Raw genomic sequence first — 15317 nt, 5'->3', positions numbered from 1 at the left:
AGTTCGAAACTACCAGCGGTTCCACGGGAGAAAGATGAGGCGTTCTGCTCCCGTAAAGATTTACAGCCCCGGAAACCCTGTGCAGGGTCACTATGAGTCGGAACCGACTCCACGGCACTTAACAACAACAACAACAACAACATAGTGACCCTATGCACAGCAGAATGAAACACTGGCCAGTCCTGCACCATCCACACAATTATTATGTTTGAGCCCATTGGTGCAGCACTGTATATCTTGTTTGGAATCTTCCTCTTTTTTGCTGACCCTCCGCTTTTTCAAGCATAACTTTCTCTAGGGACTGGTCTCTCCTGATCATATGTCCAAAGTATGACAAAGTCTCATCATCCCTGCTTCTAAACAGTGTTCTAATTCTACTTCTTCCAAAACAGGTTTGCTTCTTCATGGTGCTTTCAATATTCTTCATCAATACCATCATTAATATAGATGATTATTCTACGATCTTCCTTATTCATTGCCCAACTTTCACATGCATACAAGGCAATTAAAAATACCATAGTTTAGGTCAGGCACACCTCAGTCCTCAAAGTGACTTTTTTGCTCTTTAACATTTTTAGAAGGGTTGTTTTTTTTTTTTTGCAGCAGATTTGCCTAATGCAATAAGTGATTTGATTTCTTTTCACTTTTTTTTGTGAATTGAGTTTTACATTCAACAAGTCATGCAGTTTGTTCATCTCAATGATTACAGTCCCCTTTGTAGAGGCGTAACTCTACACTAATGGCTCTGTGGGTTAATGCACTGGATTGCAAAGTCAGTTTGAACTGTAAGGTTGGTGGTTCAAGCTCACCAGCCACTCCTTGGAAACCTTATACAGGGTTGCTATGGGTCAGAACCAACTCAACGGCACATAACAATAACAACAATGATGTCAACCCAGGAGAAGTCACTTCTATCACTTTTCTCTCCTTTCACCCTCCCCTCCAGCATATATCCCTGGCTTTGCATACCAGAGTTCTGTGTTCCCATAAACTGGCCACTTATCCACTGAAGATTAGTAAGCAACTGGAGCCAGGGTGTTTTTCTGGTTTTCCTCCAGTCTCAGCTGGAGAAAAGACTCTCCTCATATAGCCCCCTCCTTCTCTGAGGTTTGTTCACCATCTAGTATAAAAAGAGACCCGACTCTTGTGATACAATAGTGAATAATTGCTATCTGGACTGCTTGTGAGGGTTGGAAATGTAAAGGTAGACATTTTGTAGCAAGGAGGGGAGTGATTAACTTTGCAGTTCAGGAGCGGAGGTTCCTGGGACCATCAAGGGAGAAGAGCAGAGAGCGGGACCCTACCCAGAGAAGCAGTGATGCCTGAGATGGAGGCAGAGACGATGACGTGGAAGATGGAGCAGCTGGGGACTTTAGACACAGAAAGGGAGAGGGGCTGTGTGCTGACGACTAGGGAGGCAGGCTTGTAGTGTATACCCTTTGGTTGGTTGATGATGCATGGAGGGGATTGTAACCATGGCAGTGAAATGATATATGATAGGATGAATGTAAAACTAATGTTCTCCCATGTAAACTATCACATAATTCACAATAAAATATTTAAGAAAGAGAGAGAGAGACCAGAATTGATGCTTTTGAGTTATATATGGTGTTAGAGGAGAATATTGAAAGTGCCACAGGCTTCCAAAAACACAATCGTTCCATTTTGGAAGAAGTGCAGCTAGAGTGTTCTTTGAAGGCCAGGATGGCCAAACTTTGTCTGTCATACTTCGGACATATTGTCTGGAGGGACTAGTCGCTGGAGAAGGCCATCATGTTTGGTAAGGTGGAGGGTCAGAGAAAAAGAGGAAGACCCCCAACGAGAGGGATTGGCCAAGTGGCACATCGATGGATTCAAGCATGGCAACAGTAGTGAGGTTGGCCCAGGATCCGGCAGTGTTTCGTTCTGCTGTGCATAAGGTTGCTATGAGTCGGTACCGACTCGATGGCACCTAACAACAACAACATGTCCCCTCTGATGTGGAAAATCTTGACTATTCAGGGGCCACTACTGGAAACAGTGCTGTCTTATCGAAGTCAGTAACTTTCCCTGTCGGTGCACTGTTTCTGTTTTTCTGCTGGTGGAGTTAGCCACCTGATATCGACATAATGGGAAGGTGTTGTCGTAGCTTGGCTCCTCCACTTGTAGAATATGGGGGCATAGGACACAGAGCTCATGGGACTTAAATATCTAAAGAGGTCTCTGTAATTACACACCCCTATGCTACAGTGAATGAAGCTCAGGGAGGATTTCTTTCCATTTGGATTATAGCTGCTTATAAGGTTGTCTGGCCAATTTAGGGGAAATTGGCCTCTCCTCGACAATGAACAGTTGTAGAGGAATTGCATGAAACGATTAGAGGCTGGGAATGAAGCATGCTGTGTGTGCAGAACATTATTGGGGGTTGGACAGTGAATTGCTCACAGTCAGCATGAAAGATGATACAGATCACTGGTGTCTATATTAAGCCTCATGTTGAGACAGCCAGTGTCCCAGGCTGCTCAGGCTGTAGCGGACCTGGGCAGAGAAACTGCCGAGACAACGCAGGAGGCTGCCGAGCCAGCAAATAAAAACAAGCAATAAGAAAGACCTAGTTGGAATTACTAGGAAGCAGTTGTGGATTGCTTTGCTTTCTTCTGGCGCTCCCCTCTTCAACCCCATCCCCACCCCACCCCCAGATGAAAGTGACAGGCAGCCACATGCGGTGCTACTGCTATGAAGTTCTGGCAAAAGTCTCCCCAACCCAACAACAGCCCATTATTCCTAGTGCATCATTGCATGGACAATACCTGCCCCTTAATTAGGAGTGTGGCCAGGGTTCCCCCTTGCTTAGAATACGGAGACTTTCGGGGACCGGAGGCCACACATAGAACTAACCATCTACTAGTCATTAGTAGATACCAGAACAAAGTGCACCTTGATTCATGGGTTAGTTGGCCAGGACCTAGAAAAGTAGGCCAAACCTCCATGTGTGACTCTTTGTCTTTGCTTCAACAAGTAGCATTGCAGATGGTGTCACACGTGACTTCCAGAGGATGGCCCTGGATTTCTGTCAAATTCTTGGGTTCTGTGTGGGCGAGTACGATAAAGGTGATTCCAAAGACTGGAATTGACCAAATTAAGCATACCCCTGCCCTACTAAAGTAAAGGAGTTTCTGGGGGTGCCTGGAGTATTGTTGTTAGGTACCATTGAGTCAGTTCCAAGCCATAGCAACCCTGTATAGGGTTTCTGAGGAGTAGCTGGTGAACTTGAACCGCCAACTTTGTGGTTCAAACCAACTTTACAGTCCAGCGCACTAACCCACAGTGCCACCCTTTATTCCCCATCTAGCACAAATTTTGTACCACTTGTGTTGTTAAGTAAAGGAAGTATTTGAGACTAGACCCTCCAAGTTGGAGCAGTCCTTTAATGAGTCTGAAATAGCAGTAAAGCAGGCTGTTGGGACTATAGCTGTAGGGCAAGAGTGTGAATTGGATGTCCCCAACTACCTGGCGGGGTATGGTTGGGGCCTCTGGGAATGGCAACAGGGTGATGTATTCCCTTAGGATTTTGGTTTCATCTATAGAAAGGTGCAGAAACCAGATACTGCCCTTTAGAAAAGAAATTATGTGCAGTGTGTAACAGCTTACAGAACATGTAGAAGACATCACAAAAGGAGTTACTATAACAGTACAAACTCACTACCCCACACTGGGGTGGGTCAAGGACTTTGCTAAATCCTAGTCAGGGGTAACACAATCCAGTACATGAGCCAAATGGCATGCATATTTGAAACAGAGCAGTGTCCTATTGACCAGCCCTTTGAGTGTAGAGTTACACCAGATTCTTGGACAGGTCATCTATGTCACGGATGGACGTACCAGTCACCCACAATGGAAGTACCCCCATGGGAGAATCACATACTAGAAGGCGTTGGGCAGTTTCCCAAGGAAGTCTGGTACATGGATGACTCAGCTCGAGATATCTCCCCACGGTGGACTGCAGTGACCATAGAAGGTGTATGGATTAACCAGAGTAGCCAGTGGACTGAGTTGAGAGCTGCTTGGATAGTACTGATGCACGTGCCCAGTCCCATAGTCCTGTGCGGTGTACAAAGGACTAACGATATGTCTAACACAGTGGAAAGAACAAAATTCATTAGCTAACCAGCAACCTCTCTGTGGAATGGAGCTGTCGAAGGATATTTGGGCCCAGATACAGGGCATGGAAATTGTTTTTCATGTGCCGGTTCATAGCCCCTTTATGCCACCAGGGAACACTCAACCTGATGAGTTGACCCAGCTATATACAATACAGTAACCACCGGCAGAACAAGTGGCCAAGTGGCTACACCAAAAAACAAGGCATGAGGGCCAGGAATGGGCAGGTGGTTTGGGCATTGTGTGGCATTTTCATCTCCCATAAAATCACACTGCTGCTTGACTGGTAGAGTGAATGAATGTAATCCTGACCTGAAACAAACGGTGCGGTGAGATACACACGTTACAACAGTGGCCGCAGAGATTACCAGAGGTCTGTGATGCATCAATGAATATCTAAGTGCTGCATCAGTTTGTTGAAACATTTCAATTTGTATTCCGTCAGTTATTGGAACCTTGGGTTTGCCAGTGCTTTAAATGCTGCTTGGACTTCTTTCTTCAGTAACATCCATTCTTGATCATATGGGAACTCTTGAAATGATTGAACATCGACCAATTCTTCCTGGTACAGTGACTGTGAATTCCTTTCCCCTTGTTTTGATGTTGCCAGCATCATTTAGTATTTTACTCATAGAATCCTTCAATGTTTCAAGTTGAGGCTTGAACTTTTTCTTCAGTTCTTTTAGCTTGAGAAATGCTGTGTGTGTTCTTCCCTTTTGGGTTTATAACTCCTAGTCTTTGCACATTTCATTATAATATTTGACTTTGTCTTCTAAAGTTGCCCTTTGAAATATTCTGTTTGCCTCTTCATCATCTCTCCCAGTTACTTTACCTTCTCTATGCTCAAATGCAAGTTTCAGAATCTTTTCTGACATTCATTTTGCTCTCTTCTTTTTTTCCTGTCTTCTTAATGACCATTTGCTTTCTTCCTGTATTGTTTTTAATCATAACAACTCTTCTGGTCTTTGGTCATTAGTGTCAACTGCATCAAATCTATTCTTGAGAAGGACTCTAAATTCAAGTGGGATGTACTCAAGTTCATATTTTATCTCTTTTGGACTTGTTTTAATTTTCATCAGCCTGAACTTGCTGAGGAGCAACTGATGGCCTTTTGCACAGTTGGTCCTTTGCCTTGTTTTGTCTGACTTCTATGTTTCTCATCTGATGACGTTGATGCGTATAGTCACCTTTTATGTTGTTGCAATGAATGTTATTGGTCTTACAAAATTCTATTAGCAGACTCCAGCACTGTTTCTATTATCAAGGCCATATTTTCCAACTACAGATCCTTCCTCTTTGTTTCTAATTTTTGCATTCCAATCACCAATTATCAATGCTTCTTAATTGCCTATTTGATCAATTTCAGATTGAAGAAGTTGGTAGAATCTTCAATTTCATCATCACTAGCTTTAGTGGTTGGTATGCAAATTTGAATAATAGTGCTATTAACTGATATTCCTTGTGTTGTTGTTGTTAAGGGTCCTTGAGTCAATTTTGACGCATAGTAATCCCTGTATACAGTTTCCAAGGAGCAGCTGGTCGGTTTGAACTGCCAACCTTGTGGTTTGCAGTCCAGTGTTGATTCTACAGAGCCACACCAGGAATCCCATCGGTTGTTCCTTGTAGATTTACAGATATTATCCTATCATAGACAGCTTTGTATTTCAAGATAGATCCTAAAATGTTCTTTTTGATGATGAATGCAACACCTCAATTTGCCATTCCCAGCATAGTAAACCATTTGACTGTCTGATTCCAAGTGGCCAATACCCAGTCCATTTCAACTAATACCTAGGATATTGATCTTTATGCTTTCCATTCCATTTTTGACAACTTCCAATTTCCCTAGATTCATACTTCATGTATTCCATGTTCTGATTACTAATAGATATTTGCAGCTGTTTCTCCTCATTTTGAGTCGTGCTCCATTAACAAATGAAAGTCCCAAGAGCTTTAATATATCCACATCATTATGATGAACTCTAGTTTGAAGAGGCAGCTTTTCCCAGTTGTACTTTGAATGCTTTCCAATGTTTATTTTCCAGGACTATATCAGACAGTGTTCTGTTACTTATGTTTTCAGTGGCTAATCCCTCAAAAGTGAATCATCTTCCTAGTTGGTATCAGTCTGGAATCTTCACTGAAACCTGTCCACCATGGCTGACCTTGCTGGTATTTGAAATACCAGTGGTATAGCTTCCAGCTTCACAACAACACACAAGCCACCACAGTATGACAAACTGATAGATGAGTGACAGTCATGCTGTAGTAAAGACAGCTAGTTTTTGTTGTTATGGCCACTGAGGTGGTTCCAACTCATAGTGACCCTATATAGGGTTTCCAAGGAGTGGCTTGTGGGTTTTTAACTGCCAACCTTGCAGTTAGCAGTCCAGTGTTTATCTTATATAGCACTATACCAGGACCCAAAAAACACTTGTTCCCATTTCCATAGTATCCAGTTATCAGTCCAGTTCCCCCCTTTCCCAGTAATGAGCTCACTAACAGAATGGAACAGAATGGGAGTAAAAGGAATATATATCTTCTGTTCAGTTTTTAAGAAATGAGTTATGTCATTCATCACTAGTTCCTTTGTCACCAGCTGGAAAGAGAGCAGCTCTAGACTAGAAGTGTTGGTAGTACAACATGGAAGGAGACAAGGTCTTTAAATCAACCATATAGAGGAAAGCCAGCTGAAGACCATAGACAACTACATTGAACATGAGCAAGAAGTATTTACTGTATTAAGTCATTGGCATTTTGAGGTTTATTTGTTAACATCCAGTGTTACCTTAACTAATAAAACAACAACAACAACAAAAAACTTCCAAGTTTTAATGAAAATCCTAGGTAAGATACAGTGTAAATATAAAGAGACCAGTCACGTGTACCAGGCAGATTAATTGAACAACCACATCTTTTTTATTATTGACCTCTTTTCTGGTGGGAATGCAGTGACTCTGTAGGCTAACCACTGGACTGTGAACCACAGGGTGAACAGTTTGAGCCCACCAGCTACTTTGCAGGACAGAGGAGGCTTTCTGCTCCCACAAAGATTGAAAAAGCCTTGGAAACTCTATACAGGGTTGCTATGAGTCAGAACTAATTCTATGGCACTAACAACCACACCAAGAGATACTCCTGCCTTAAAAGTCATAATGTTGTTGTTGTTAAGTGCCGTCGAGTCAGTTCTGACCCACAGCGACCCTGGATAGGGTTTCCAAGGAGCAGCTGGTGAGCTTGAACTGCTGACCTTGCAGTTCAAATGGCTTTGCAGTCCAGCTCATGAACCCACGGCGCCATAATAGAAGCTCATATGTAATGAGAGCTTTTTATTTTCCAGGCACTATATGATGTACTTCACGTGTGTTATATCATTTAATCCTCAAAAAAAAAACAACCCTGTGAATTAAGTGTTGTTACTTTATCCTCATTTTACAAAGGAGGAAACTGAGGTACTCAAAATCCAAACCAAACCATTGTTGTTGAGTTAAATTCCAACTCATAGTGACCCTCCATAGGATTTCTGAGATCTTTACGGAAGCAGACTACCACGTTTCTCTTACAGAGCAAGTAATTGTTTCAAACCACCGACCTTGTGGATAGCAGCCTTAATTACCCACAAGGACTTCTTTAACTAAGGTACAATAAGGTGACATAACTTGTCTGAGGTGGTGGCGGGTTGTTGTTAAGTGCTGTTGAAGTCAGTTCTTACTCATAGCGACCCTGCATAGGGTGGCGGGTGAGCTTGAATCACTGACTTTGCAGTTCAAACAACCTTGCAGTCCAGCTCATTAACCCACAGTGCCACACCAGGACCCTGTTTAAGGTCACACAGTCAGAAATGACCAAGGCAGACTCTGGATCCCCACAGTCTGACTCCTGAGCCTAAACCTGAGTGTTTTTTGGTTTTTTTAAAATTTTTTATTGTGAATTGAGTAAAGGTTTACAGACAACATTGATGAGATTTTACATTAAAAAGATCATACAGTTTATTTCATCTCAATGACTGCAATCTTCATGCACCTGTCATTATCCCACTTCCTCCCTCTGCTTTCTATTTCCATTCTACGCTCCTTCCTATCCATTTTCAACTTTGTCCATCAGTAAATGTTGCCCATCTGATCTTGAATGACTGACCATTCCACAGTGAGCATACCTTATTAGTGTTGTTGTCCCCACTGTATACCTATTTACTGCTTGGCTGAAAATGAGTCCATGAGGGTGAGTTCCTTCCCAGAGTTGAAGAGTGGTTGAGGGTCATAGTGTTAGGTTCCTCCAGTCTCTTTCTGACCAGCAAGCCCAATCTTTTTATTTTTCCTTAATAATTTTAAATTTTGTTCCACATTGTTTCCCGCTCTATCCAGGATTTTCTAATGTGATCCTTCTCAGTGCATTTGCTATGGGTAGCTGGGTACAGTCTAGTTCTTCTGGTCTCAGAGTTGTAGAAACTGATATTCACATGTTGCATTAATTAGTACATTTCACTAACTAATTCCAAGTAATTCTCATCACTCTGCTTTCTTCTGCACTTGGAAATGATTGCACTTCAGAGAGTCGTGCATGAGCTTTTAAGATCCCAGCCACAAGGATGTGGAACATTGTCCTTGTGGACTATACCAATTGACCATGGTGTTCCCTGAGACTATGGCCCTGAACCCTCAAGTCCAGCAACTTGTCGCCTCAAGGTGTTGGGTAATGACTAGAAAGTTTTCATCAGTTTGCTCCCTGTATGCTTCACCACCTTCATAAGTGTGTTTATAGCAAAGGTAAATATCTATATATAAATGTTCTCTTTCAAACCCTTATATATTTGTGGATATACTCCCATTCTCCCTCCTATACCCATTCAGTCTGTGTATCTTTTCATATATCTACCTGTAGAACATTGTTGCAGGATTATTTAACAGTATTTACCTTTATTCCCTTTAACCTTTGCATTCCTCTGTGTCTTCACCTGATTTCAATTCAAGACTGATTTCATCATTCTTCTGCCAGCCTCCTTCTTCTTTTATATTGCTCTCCCCATCACCTAAACTAACATGTAGCTACCCTTTAGACAGTGAATTACTCTCCCTTCCTCCCTACCCCTGGTAACCATCAAAGAATGTTTCTTTTAGCATGAAAACCTTTTCTTAAGCTTTTACAATAGTGGTCTCATACAACATTTGTCCTTTTATGATTCACTAATTTTACTCAATATAATGTCCTCCAGGTTCATCCATGCTATGATGAACAGATTCATCATTATCCTCACTGTTGCATAATATTCCATTATATGTATTATGTACCAAAATTTATCCAGTCTTCCATTGTTGGGCATTAAGGCTGTATATGAGGACTAGGGTGCGCCTGACCCAGGCCATTGTGTTTTCAATAGCCTCATATGGATGCGAAAGCTGGACAGTGAATAAGGAGGATCGTAGAAGAATTGATGCCTTTGAGTTGTGGTGTTGGAGGAGAATACTGAGGGTGCCATGGACTGCCAAAAGAACCAATAGATCTGTTTTGGAAGAAGTGCAGCCAGAGTGCTCCTTGGAGGCTAGGATGGCTAAGCTTCGTCTCTCCTACTTTGGACATGTAGTCCGGAGGAAACAATCGTTGGAGAAGGATGTCATGCTGGGTAGGGTGGAGGGTCAGAGAAAAAGAGGAAGACCTCCAATGAGATGGATCAGCCAGGTGGCATCATTGATGGACTCGGGAGTGGCAGTGGTGGTGAGGTTGGCCCAGGATCGAGCATTGTTTCGTTCTGCTGTGCATGGGGTCGCTATGAGTCGGTTCCGACTCGATGGCACCTGACAACAACAACAACAACATTGTAAATAGTGCTACAGTGACTATCAGGGCGCATAGATTACTTGAGTCCTGGCTCTTATTTCTTGTGGCAATAATTTCTTGTGGCTATACACCAAGTAGAGGAATTGTTGGTCATACGGTATTTTGGTGTCCAGTTCTCTGAGGAAGCACCATATTGCTTATTTTTATATTGTTTATTTGCATGTTGTTGTTGTTAATGTGCCATGGAGTCTGTTCTGACTCATAGTGACCCTGTACAGGGTTTCCGAGGCTGTAAATCTTCACATCTTTCTCCTGCAGAACAGCTGGTAGTTTCAAACTACTGACCTTGCGTTTCACAGCCCGATTCGTAACCACTACGCTACCAGAGCTCCTTTGTTTATTTGTATATATGCTCTTAATAATGTTGAGGAATTTCCCTTCTGTTCCTATTTTATTGAGTGTTTTTATCAGCAATGAATGTTTGATTTTGTTAAATGCCTTTTCTGCATCGATTGATATGATCACGTGGTTGTTTTCCTTTTTATTGATGTGGTGGATTACACTGATTGTTTTTCTAATACTGAACCATCCTTGCATCCCTGGTATGAATCCCACTTGGTCAGGATGCATGATTTTTTTGATATGTTGTTGAATTCTATTCGTTAGGATTTTGTTGAGAATTTTCACATCTATGCTTATGAGAGATATTTGTCTATAATTAATTTTTTTAGTGATGTTTTTGCCTGGTTTTGGCAGGAGGGTTATGCTTGCTTCATAAATTATGTATTCAGGAGTTTCCCATCCTTTTTAATGTCTGGAAGAGTTTGAATAGAATTGGTATGAGCTCTTCTCTGAATGCTTTGTAGAATTTACCATAAAGCCATCAGAGCTCAGAATTTTTGTTGTTGGGGATTTTTATGACCAGATCAATTTCTTCTTTTGTTATAGGTGTGTTCAAATTTTCTACTTTATTCTTTGTTAGTTTAGATGGGTCATGTTTTTCTAAAAATTCATCCACTTCTTCCAGATTTTCAAATTTGTTGGAGTACAATTCTTCATAATATTCTGTTATTATCTTTTCTATTTCTGCTGGTGCTATTGTGACACACTCATGTAGTTTCGTACACATCTTATTTGCATTTTCACTTTTTCTTTTGTTACATTTGCCACTGATTTATCAATTTTATGAATCCTCTCAAAAAGCCAACTTCTTATCTTGTTGATTCTTTCTATTGTTTTCTGTTTTCTAATAATTTATTTCTGCTCTAATCTTTATTAGGAGACCTGGTGTGGCGCTGTGGGATAATATACTGGACTGCAAGGTCCATCTGAGTCACAAGGTCAGTGGTTCAACTTCACCAGGCTCACTATGAGTCAGAACCAACTCAACGACATTTAACAACAACAATTTTTATTATTTCTTTTCTTTTGATGACTGTAGGCTTACTTTGCTGCTCTTTTTCTGATTGTTGAAGAAGTTGTGTTAATATGTTGATTTTGGTCTTTTTCTTTTTGGATGTGTGCATTTATTGTTATAACTTGTCCTCTAAGTATTGTTTTTCCTGTGTCCCAAAGGTATGTTGTGTTTTCCTTTTCACTTAATTCAAGGAATTTTTTATTTGTTTTGTTACCTATTTGGTTTTTGTTCTGTAGCTTTTAAGCAAGGTCTTATTCAATTTCCATGTATTTGATTTTATTTTCTTGATATTCCTATTGTTGATCTCCAAATTTATATCTTTGTGAGCTGAAAAGATGCTGTGTATTATTCTGATGTTTTCAAATGTACTGATGTTTGCTTTGTGACCTAACATATGGTCTGTTCTGGAAAATGTTCCATGTATACTGGAAAAGAATGTATACTATGCTGTTGCTGTGTTGAGGTCAAGTTGGTTGATTGTGTAGCTTAACTCTTTGGTGTCTTTGTTGCATTTCTTTCTAGTTCTGTCCTTTATCAAAAGTGGTGTATTAACACTTCATTTAAGAAAGCTAATTGTTTAGGGAATAGATTCTCTTTGGCTCATTGCACTAATAATATAGGGAATTCTTTTTGAATTTCACAAATCTGCATTTCACATTAGGCACCAAACTGGCTAAATGAACAAACCTCCCTTAACTCACACTTGTGATAAATGCAAAAAAATCACATTTGTGTTCTTTATTAACATGTAAACAGATAATAAATGAATTCACTAACTACTCTTCCCTACTGGGACATTTAGACTTTCATAGTTTTAGCTCTAAACTACATATAAAGTTGTTGTTGCTGTTGTCATTGTTACTTAGTGCCATTGAGTCAGTTTTGACTCATAGTGACCCTACATAGGGTTTCTGAGGAGTAGCTGGTAATTTTGAATTGCTGACCTTGTGGTTCAAATGGAAACCTTGCAGCCCAGTGCTTGTTATTACAGCACCACACATGTAAAGTAAATCCTCATTAATTTGAACCAAAAGGAGATTGTGAAACAAAATACATTGTTTAAGAAAACCTGTTTCAAAGACCTCTATCAAAAGATTATCTCCAGATAACTTGTGAGGAATGTCAGTAGTATTTTATAATCTCTTTTATTATTAAATTCGATTCCAGGGATTGCTACAATAACATCATTCTACACATTTACTTTCTATTGTGCAATTCAGAGTGAGAGAGAGAAAAATATAGTTACTACTTCTGTCACTGTTGTTGTTGTTGTTATGTGCCATCGAGTCGGTTCCGACCCATAGCGACCCTGTATAGTCACTTATAATTCTAGGTATCTCCTGGGGAAATATATCTTATTTGTGTATGTCATCAGTAATATATGCTTATAAATAAAACAGATTGAGAATCGCTAAAGAAAAAAAAAAGTGGTGTATTAAAATTATTATTATTGCATAGCTGTCAATTTCTTTCTTCAATTCTATTGGAGTTTGATTTACGTATTTTGAAGCACTTCCATTGGAGGCATAAATATTTATATACATAGATGTGGTGGTGGTGATGTGCCGTGGAGTTGGTTCCCACTCATAGCAACCCTATACAGGGTTTCCGAGGCTGTAAATCTTTATGGGAGCAGAAAGCCTCATCTTTCTCCTGCAGAACAGCTAGTAGTTTCGAGCTGCTGACCATGCGGTTCACAGCCCGATTCATAACCACTATGCTACCAGAGCTCCTTATATACATAGATAGTTATATTTATATATATATTTGCTTGTTCCATTGACCCTTTACTTGTGAGGTAATGTCCTTCTTTTTCTATTATGCTGGCTTTTGCATTAAAGTTTACTTTATCAGAAATGAATATTGCCATTTATGCTTATTTTATTATTATTTTTTAAAATTTTTTATTGTGAATTGAGTGATAGTTTACTTGGGAGACCATAAGCTTTACATTCATCCTATCATATTTCATGTCATTCCAATGATTACAATTCACTCCATGCATCATCATTCAACAGGATTTGCTTCCATTCCCTCAGTTTTTTTGGTTTTTTTTTGGATATACACTGAAGCACACAGAAATATATAACCATTCAAACAACCAAAGGGTACACCCTGCAAGCCTGCCCCCCAAGCCATCAGCACACAGCCTCTCTCCCTCCCTGAGTCCAGAGTCCCCAGCTGCTCCATCTCTCCACATCATCGTCTCTGCCTCTATCTCTGGCATCACTGCTTCTCTAGATGGGGTACTGCATTCCTCTCTTCTCCCTTGATGGTCCCAGGGTTTGCCTTTCCTGGACTGCAAAATCAACCACTACCCTCCTTTTGTTACAAAACATCTACCTTTACATTTGCAACACTCAAAATCAGTCCTGATAGCAATTATTCACAATTGAACCACAAGAGTCTTATCCCCATCTTTTTCACCAGTCCCGTCCTGACAGGTTGGAAACCACTCAGTGGAGATTCTACTTTCCCCCCTGCACCCTCTAAAACTAGGCTCCCTCTTGAAAGCTTGTAAACCAATCACTTTGTGCCTTTGTAGCCCCCCATTTTGGGTAGCCAATGTCTAAGTTGCCCATCCCTGTCAACCCTGTGTACCAAGGGGGAGGAGATGATCCTCGCTGTAAAGATTTGTTCCCTCTTTTGAGCTACTACATCCATAAGTATAGGTCAAGTTCATCATATTGTAGTGGATTACTGTTTTTTTCCTCTTCTTTCTTCCTCTAGTTGAGTTCTGATCATCCAGCCATTGAAGCCAGGTCAAATGGGTACTGTCTGCAAGTATGGGTGTTCTTGTGCATCTCCCCTCACTTCATATCAGCTGGATGCTTCACTCTCAGCTCTAGGCCTCTGTGGCCATGTCCCTGTCCCTGGGCCCAGGATTCCCCAGGTCTCACCATACTGTTTCCCCACCAGGTCTCAATCCATGTTGACAGGAGTCTATTGAATGTGGTCGGGCTTAGCTCACAACTTCTCATTGCTGTTTTTCCCCCACTTCCCCTTATCGGTAAACCAACGTGGTCACCAGCAAGCCCACATGCCTGCTCGTGTATTCTCCTTGAGTCTCAGTCTTGGAAGAGAGTTTCCCTTAGGGGACCCGACCGCTTGCCTTGATGGCTCCCCAGTGAACAACTTGCTTGTTCTTGTAGTAGTCATTCAGACTGCCATTATTGTTTTGTATTTTTCCTGCTGGTCTTTCTTTCAAGAAGCATCTTCTGTTTTTCTAGCCACTCCAGGATACTTGTCTGCTTGTCCCTTCAAGTGGAAATGTCCCACCACAGAAGATTCTGGATGCTGTTCAGAATGATTTTATGCAATGCAAAGGCTTTGCAGGAAGCCTCCTTCACTGGGAAAGTTGTAGTCCCATTTTAGGTATTCCAATCAGTTATAGGCTGTAGACAGACTTACAAGCTTTCTATGGTGATGTTTCTGGCTATTCCTTTCTCTCCCTTTCAAGTGTCTATTTTACAATAGTAGGCAAGGGAAACCAAGATTCAAAAGACAACCAATTAACATTACTTACCCTCTTTTGCCCATTCAAGCCATGCTTAAATCCTTGTATCCCAGAGCGCTGTTGTTCCAAGGTTGAGCATACATCACTATTTACCTCTGTCCCACTTAGCCCATGCAAACCTGCCTAAACGTTCTCCCATCTGTCTTGTTCTTCCATTCCCTTTCCCCTTCTTGTGTACTGTGCCCCCAGCACCCAAACTATCCTGTGTCTATTCCCTACCTTGTGCTCCACCTTCTCCTCCATACCCTCACCCTACCCCCTACACCCCAGTAACCATCAATTTTTTTTTTTTTCCCTTTTAGTGTGGGTGCTTTTTCTTAAGCTTTTACAATAATGGTCCTATGCAGTATTTCTCCTTTTGTGACTAAGGAGTCCTAGTGTGGCATTGTGGGTTAATGAGCTGGACTGCAAAGTGGTTTGAACTGCAAGGTCAGCGGTTCAAGCTCCCCAGCCACTCCTCAGAAATCC

Source organism: Chrysochloris asiatica, unplaced genomic scaffold (genome assembly GCF_000296735.1).
Source record: "Chrysochloris asiatica unplaced genomic scaffold, ChrAsi1.0 scaffold00142, whole genome shotgun sequence".
NCBI lineage: Eukaryota > Metazoa > Chordata > Mammalia > Afrosoricida > Chrysochloridae > Chrysochloris > Chrysochloris asiatica.
The sequence above is the reverse complement of the archived record's forward strand: the minus strand, read 5'-3'. Positions refer to the sequence as shown.